The sequence below is a fragment of the Pipistrellus kuhlii genome, unplaced genomic scaffold, assembly GCF_014108245.1.
Source record: "Pipistrellus kuhlii isolate mPipKuh1 unplaced genomic scaffold, mPipKuh1.p scaffold_m20_p_191, whole genome shotgun sequence".
NCBI classification, from domain to species: Eukaryota; Metazoa; Chordata; class Mammalia; order Chiroptera; family Vespertilionidae; genus Pipistrellus; species Pipistrellus kuhlii.
The window spans coordinates 1-7,500 of record NW_023425506.1 but is presented as its reverse complement, the minus strand read 5'-3'; the positions used below and the strand labels follow the sequence as shown (position 1 = coordinate 7,500).

The 7,500-nt window shown below is 49.5% G+C and overlaps 1 protein-coding gene across 1 annotated transcript in view; it reads right to left on the bottom strand.

The window, feature by feature from the left end:
• ASB7 (ankyrin repeat and SOCS box containing 7) overlaps positions 1 to 7,494 on the bottom strand; it is a 22,923-nt gene extending 15,429 nt beyond the window's left edge. The window contains exons 1-2 of the mRNA XM_036443609.2: positions 7,036 to 7,494; positions 6,662 to 6,761 (exon numbers count right to left, since the gene is read on the bottom strand). The gene's annotated coding sequence lies outside the window, so the exon portion shown is untranslated. The remainder of the gene's footprint in view (positions 1 to 6,661; positions 6,762 to 7,035) is intronic.
• Between the last annotated feature and the right edge of the window lie 6 nt (positions 7,495 to 7,500).

Genomic DNA, 7,500 nt, shown 5'->3' with positions numbered 1-7,500 from the left:
AATGGAAAATGGGATCGAGCCTGCAACTGAGGTACGTGCCCTTGACGGGAGTAGAACCCGGGACCCTTCAGTCCTTGGGCCCACACTCTAACCACTGAGCCGCACTGGCCAGGGCCTGAATTCTTTATTTTTAAAGGACACCGTGGGTCACCTGTCTTTTTCCAGGCAGGACCATGAGGAGAAAAAAAGTGCGATCAGTACAGCAGGCGGGCAGAGCCGAGAGGGAGCGGGTGACCAGCAAAAGGCGGCGGTGATTTTAAATGTCGGTGCTTCGTCCGTCCAAGAGGCACCAAGTGAGTCACCTTCAAACTGTCATTCCCGTGCGCACACACCCCAGTGAGTAAACGATTAACAAAGGTCTGCCAGCTTCCTTCTGTGAACTCTGGGAAAAAAAAAAAATCCCTCTATAACTACAAGAAAAGGGATCCTGCCCGGCGGGTGTGGCGGGCCTGATCCCCAGGGGAGGGCGTGCAGGAGGCAGCCGGTCCGTGATTCTCTCTCCTCATGGATGTTCCTCTCTCTCTCTCTCTCCCCTCCCTTCCTCTGAAACCAATAAAAATATGTGAGAAAGAGAGAAAAGCCTCTGTGCTAAGCGATGCAGACGGAGGCACGCGCTCGGTGACAACGTGTGAGGGTCCCGAACGGGCGGCTCCTGTGGGGGGAGAACAGGTTCATGGGTGCCTGGCGGGAATCGAACCCGCCACCGTCAGGCCCGGCCCCGCGGGGGACCCCCGGTTAGAACTCCACCGGACAGCTCTGCCTGCTTAAAACGAACCAAGGAATTCTAGAAGCGGCTCGTCACGTTCCCCTTTTCTGACAATGCCCACCGCTGTAAACAATAACTGTCGGTTTAAACCCAAAAAGCACTCTTTCATGCAGGGATCTTCACAGGAGAAACACATGGACACACACATACCATGCACACATGGGCACACACATACCATCCACACATGGGCACACACACACCATGCACACATGGGCACACACATACCATCCACACATGGGCACACACACACCATGCACACATGGACACACATATGCCATGCACACATGGGCACACACACACCATGCACACATGGACACACATATACCATGCACACACAGACATACACACACCATGCACACATGGACACACATATACCATGCACACATGGACACACACACACCACACATACATGGACACACATACACCATGCACACATGGGCACACACACACCATGCACACATGGGCACACATGGACACACATATACCATGCACACATGGACACACACACACCATGCACACATGGACACACACACCATGCACACATGGACACACATATACCACGCACACATATACCATGCACACATGGACATACACATGCCACACACACATGGACACACATATACCATCCACACATGCATTCACATAGCATGCACATATGGACTCACGTACTGTGTACACATGACACACATACCATACATAGACACACATACCATGCACACGAGGACTCACAGACCATGCATGCATGGGCTCACAGACCATGTACACACGACACACATATCAATGTACACACGGACTCACACACCATGCACACAGACACACACGGCATGCACACATGAACCCTGGCAGATGCAGCCCTGACGTTATGGAGGATGACACGACTTATGGCCAAATGTCCCAACAGTCCAAAGCGTCAGACAACGCGTTTGCCCTCGGCGCTATTCCGTGGGCAGTTGTACTCACTGGAGCACAGCTGCCCACGTGCACACAAATAAAGAAAAAACATGACGATTGATCTTAAAGGGCAAAGGTGGCCGCTGAGAACCACAGAGGAAGTCCAGACGTGAGAGTGAAAAAGAAAAGTCTGTTTGCTCTCCAGGGGGCAGGTGTGAGGGAGGACCTGACAGCTCACGGAAACCGCCCCCTGAACACGGGAACGTGGCCTGGGTGGCGGGTTCTAAATAAGTAAATGCACAATGAGAATTGTTTTACATGAATGATGACTCAGAAGGACCAAAACTCTCAAGGTGCAGTCTTTAGAAACTCCACTTCAGGTTTTGCAGTTAGAAAAGAAAGCACAGAAGGCATACTAACAAGGAAGACTTCAGAATTATATGCCAAATGAGCAAATATAAATATATATAAATTTTTTTTCTAAAGTAATATTTGTATTGATTTTAGAGAGGAGAGGAGAGGAAGAGAGAGAAACATCAATGATAGGAGAAAACCACCGATCGGCTGCCTCCTGCACGGCCCCCACTGGGGATGGAGCCTGCCACCCGGGCATGAGCCCTGACCGGGAATCGAACCATCACCTCCTGGTTTATAGGTCGAGGCAACCACTGAGCCACACAGGCTGGGCCTGATGTATCTTTTTACATAACATTTTGTTGCCCGATGTTAATACTATGTTTAAATGTGATGAATTCATCTTTTCTACTCTACATGGGGTCAAAAGATAATACAGGCCTCCAAGCTTTTATGCTGTTGACCTTATTAGAAACTAAACATTTAGAAATGATATGTTACCATCGAGCCTGGCTGGTGTAGCACAGTGGTTGAGTGTCTGACCTCTGAACCAAGAAGTCACGGTTCACCAGGCTGGATAGCATCCCAATGTGGGGTGTGCAGGAGGCAGCCAATCAGTGATTCCCTCTCATCATTGATGTTTCTCTCGCTCTCTCTCCCCTTCTCCCCTCCTCTCTGAAATCAATAAAAATATATTAAAAAAAAAAAAGCAAATACAGAAATAATTGTTACCAACTAAATTCCCACATGGATGGCCGAGTACACTTCATTAAGTTAAAAAAGCAAAACTTCCTTCTTCATATAATTAAGAAAACGTCTCTATCCATACCATGGAATGAAGGAAATTAAAAAAAAATATATATATATATATATATATATACACACACACACACACACATATATACATATACATATATATATATTTCAGACCTGTCTAAAATTACATAACTCGCACCGAATTTGCCCACATGTCCCCAGTTTCCTTCGGCGTGCACGGTTAGTCACTAATGGCTTTCTGCACGTGATTTCTCACTGGAAGTCCACACATTTTCTGATTAAGTGACACAAATGAGCTTTCATATTTCACACAAGCTGGAAACAAGATAACAGCTTGCTACTCAAAAAAAAAAAAAAAAAAAGTAAGCATTTCTTTTGCAGAGTAAACCGAGATCCAGGCCGCTAAGGAAATAAAATCAGCAACTCCCAAGAATATTGAGACAAAAACACACACAGAAACCGAACCACCCCTTCAAAGAGAAGATGGGTACAGAAATACTACAAAGTCTGACATGGCCGAGGTGTGTGTTGATGATGAGTTCTTAAGAGAAGCATCAGTGATGAGAGAGAATCACGGATCGGCTGCCTCCCGCACGCCCCCTACTGGGGGTTGAGCCGGAAATCCCTGCATGTGCCCTGACGGGGAATCGAACCTGTGACCTCCTGGTTCATAGCTGAAAACAGAAGAATATGCAAGCCCTCAGAGCCCCTTAGAAGTATCTCTAGCTAGCAAGAAAGACATTCCTTTTTGGGGAAGGCAGGGAGTCCAGATGCTCAACCACTAAGCCACACCAGCCTGGCTAGAATTAAGTCTAAAGCATGGGGGGAAAAATTATTTAACAGAGAAGGCCTGAATAGGAAAGATATAATTCATTTTTTTAAAAAAATATATATTTTAAATACATTTTATATATTTTAAATATATTTTATTGATTTTGTACAGAGAGGAAGGGAGAGAGATAGAGAGCTAGAAACATCGATGAGAGAGTCATTGATCAGCTGCCTCTTGCACACCCCCTACTGGGGATGTGCCCACAACCAAGGTACATGCCCTTGACCGGAATCGAACCCGGGGCCCTTCAGTCCCCAAGCCGACGCTCTATCCATTGAGCCAAACCGGTTTCAGCAAGACATAATTCATTTTTACCTTAATATTTTTGGAAATCCTAATTATTAGACATCTCTCCGGTGACTCGCACACTGAGATACTCCAAACTGCCTTGAACGTCACAGACTTCTGCCCAGCTTTCACGGAAATGAATCCGATCCTAAGAACATTCAGAAAGGCTGTCCGAACTGTCCACCACGGGGCAGTTGCTGGTAGACATGGACTCGAAATCCCGTGGCGTTCACGTCCCCCAGGTATCTGCTCCCAGTTCTCAAGAATATGCAAACCAGGCTGGGCTGGTGTGGCTCAATGGCTAGAGCGTCAGCCTAAGGCCTGCAGGGTCCCAGGTTCAATTCCGGTCAAGGGCGTGTACCTTGGTTGCAGGCACATCCCCAGTAGGAGGTGTTCAGGAGGCAGCTGATGTTTCTAACTCTCTCCCTCTCCCTCCTCTCTGTAAAAAAATCAATAATATATATATATATATATTTTTAAAAAGTGTCTGTCACTATGTCTTGGCAACAAGGAGACTCAAGACGGACATTCCGTTCTTTCTGCGGAAGGCGGAACGGCCAGCGTACCAGAGCAAATCACAGATTTTCTGAGGACTTCTGCTATTTTAGGTACTTCGTGGTACCTGCAATTCCCTAAGCCGTCTTGAGATATTAAAATGACTCTGAGATGAACAAGTCAATTGTAGCCGAAACCGGTTTGGCTCCATGGATAGAGCATCAGGTTGGGGACTGAAGGGTCCCGGGTTCGATTCCGGTCAAGGGCATGTACCTTCGTTGCGGGCATATCCCCAGTAGGGGGTGTGCAAGAGGCTCTCTCATTGATGTTTCTAACTCTGTATCTCTCTCCCTTCCTCATTGTACAAAATCAATAAAATATGTTAAAAAAAAACCAACTTCTCAAAATTTAAAAAAACAAAACAAAAACAAAAAAACACAATTCACTGTAGACGGCCGTGATTGGATGTTAGAAAAGTCATTCGTTTGGCCAATTTCTCAATTGATGCTTGTATGATTTCCCTGATCATACCTCCTCCTTTAGGAATGGCACAGATTTTGATGCTTACATTTCTTTGCTTTTTCATTTGGTTCATCCTCCAAGGATAAATATCCGAGGATGTTTTTTCTATCGATTTTCAGGGAGTGCGGAAGGGAGGGGGAGAGACAGAGAGAGAAACATTGATGTGAGAGAGCCACACCCTCTGGTTGCCTCCTTCACGCACCCCGACAAGGGGCGGGGATGGAGCCTGCAACCCAGGCACGTGCCCCTTAACTGGAACCGAACCCGGGACCCCTCAGTCCTTAGGCCGACACGCTACCCACTGAGCCGCACCGGCCAGGGGTGACTGCTTACATTTCAAATCTAACAAATTATCTGTGAGGGTTTGGCATGGAGAAATCTCATGCATGAAGAGGGCACAGAAGAAAAGCCAAGAACATGCCTTCGTTTTAAAATTCCTGTGCGTCAAAATGATAACGAGGTATCACAGAAAGTTTTTATGCGTTCTAGAAAATCGGAGGTGGAACGAGTTATTATCTTACCATTTTATTTTAACAGCCTCGGAGCCCGTCCACACGGGTCCCTCAGAAGCACACAAAAGGCTGAAGCGTTCTCCCTACATAAGACCTTCAAGGGGAGAATACTGCTTTCCTGCAATCTGCAACCATTAAGGTACACGACTCCCTTTAGACTAGGCCAGTGGTCGGCAAACTCACTGGCCCACAGAGCCCAATAGCAACAGGACAATGAATCAAATTTCTTTGGAGAGCCACATTTTTTTTAAACTTAGACTTCTCCTAATGCCACTTCTTCAAAACAGACTTGCCCAGCGGCGGTATTTTGTGGAAGAGCCACACTCAAGGGGCCAAAGAGCCGCAGGTGGCTCATGAGCCGCGGTTTGCCGACCACGGGCCTAAGAAAAAAAACCTCACATTGTTTTCCAAAACTCATCCATCTCCAGCCATTATTACCTTCCTCTCCCAAACCCTGGTGGGTTAGGGAACTCCCAACGATTAAAAAAAAATATATATATATTTTTTATTGATTTTTTTTTACAGAGAGGAGGAGAGAGAGATAGAGCTAGAAACATCGATGAGAGAGAAATATCGACCAGCTGCCTCTTTGCACACCCCCCACCGGGGATGTGCCCGCAACCGATGTACATGCCTTTGACCGGAATCGAACCTGGGACCTTTCAGTCCGCAGACCAACGCTCTACCACTGAGCCAAACCGGTTTCGGCATCCCAACGATTTTTTAATTCTGGCGGAGGCTGAAGGACAGGGATAGGCAGGAATCAGGGGGGCGGGACAGAGAAAGCTGTGGATTAATTAAAAAAAAAAAAAAAAAAAAAAAAAAAAAAAGCAGAGTCCTTCAGGATGAACAAGCAATCGAGGAAAATTCCTAGGGGAGGACCCCAGAAAGGTTTCCGCTTCTCAGAGCGAGGAAAACGGTACCATCACCAAAGATCATGCAAAACACACAGAGAGAAAAGGGGTTGGAGAGGGGAGAGGGGGAGATGATGAGGTTGTAGAAAAGTTATGAAAATCCAGGAGCAGGGCAAAAAGAGCAGCATTCCTGGTGTGTGTGTGTGTGTGTGTGTGTGTGTGTGTTTTGCGTTGCAAAGGGGGTGTGTGTGTCCAGGAACCAGTTGCACCCCAGTCCCCAGGGAACCATGGTGAACGGAGAGCTGCTGCCTCATGAGCCAGGGGCCCGGGGGAAACGATGGGGGAGGGCCGGGGAGGCCTGGCTGATTACCTGTGAGGAGGATGCTGCTGCTCAGAAGTCCTGGACTGCTTCCCAGGTGGGTGGGCAGGCCTCCTCTGGCTTTGCAGACTGGGGTAGGCAAACAGCAAACCTGGAAACCAGAAAGCAGGGAGAGGTGAGGTGCAGGGCAGCGTCCCAGGGGCGAGCAGCAGGGAGAGGGTGGTGGTGGTGGTGGTGGTGGTGGGGGTGCTTGGAAGAAGGGGAGCAAAAAGGGGAGACAGAGATGGGGGGGGCGGGGGAAAGGGGGAGAGAGAGGGGTTGGTTCAGGGCAAGCTAGGAAGATGCAGTGATTTTTCCCCCCCTCCCTTCCTCTCTCCCTCCCTCCCAGCCGCCCCCTTGGCTTCAGGGAAGGTAACTGACTTTACCTGTCTCCTCAGCTGCGGCGGCGCTCCCTGCTCTCAGCCTCCTCCACACTCACCAACTTCTCCATTGAAGAAAGAGATGCCTCGGGCAGGGCCGGACACGGGGGGTTCCGGAGCCACCCGGCCCCAGCCCCGGCGAGCATCCACACAGCCGAGCAGACGCTAGGCGGCGGTCCCGTCCTCGGGGCAGCCCCAGGGCAGGGGTGCAGGGAGGAAGTCCCGGCTCGGGGACAGGGTGCGGGTGGGGGGGGGGGGGTTCCCGGTCTGAGGGCGCTCCGAAGCAAGAGGGGCTGCCGCGGTCCGGGCCGGAGGCTCCCAGCTCCGAGGCGGCGAGGACACGGGGGCCCTCCGGGCAGCGAGGTCTCGGCTCCGGGCAGGGTCCTCCGGAGCAGCCGCGGGGGCGCCAGGCGGGGGGCTTTCAGGATGCACTTTGCACTGGGCCACCCCCGCCCCCTCCCTCCCTCCTCC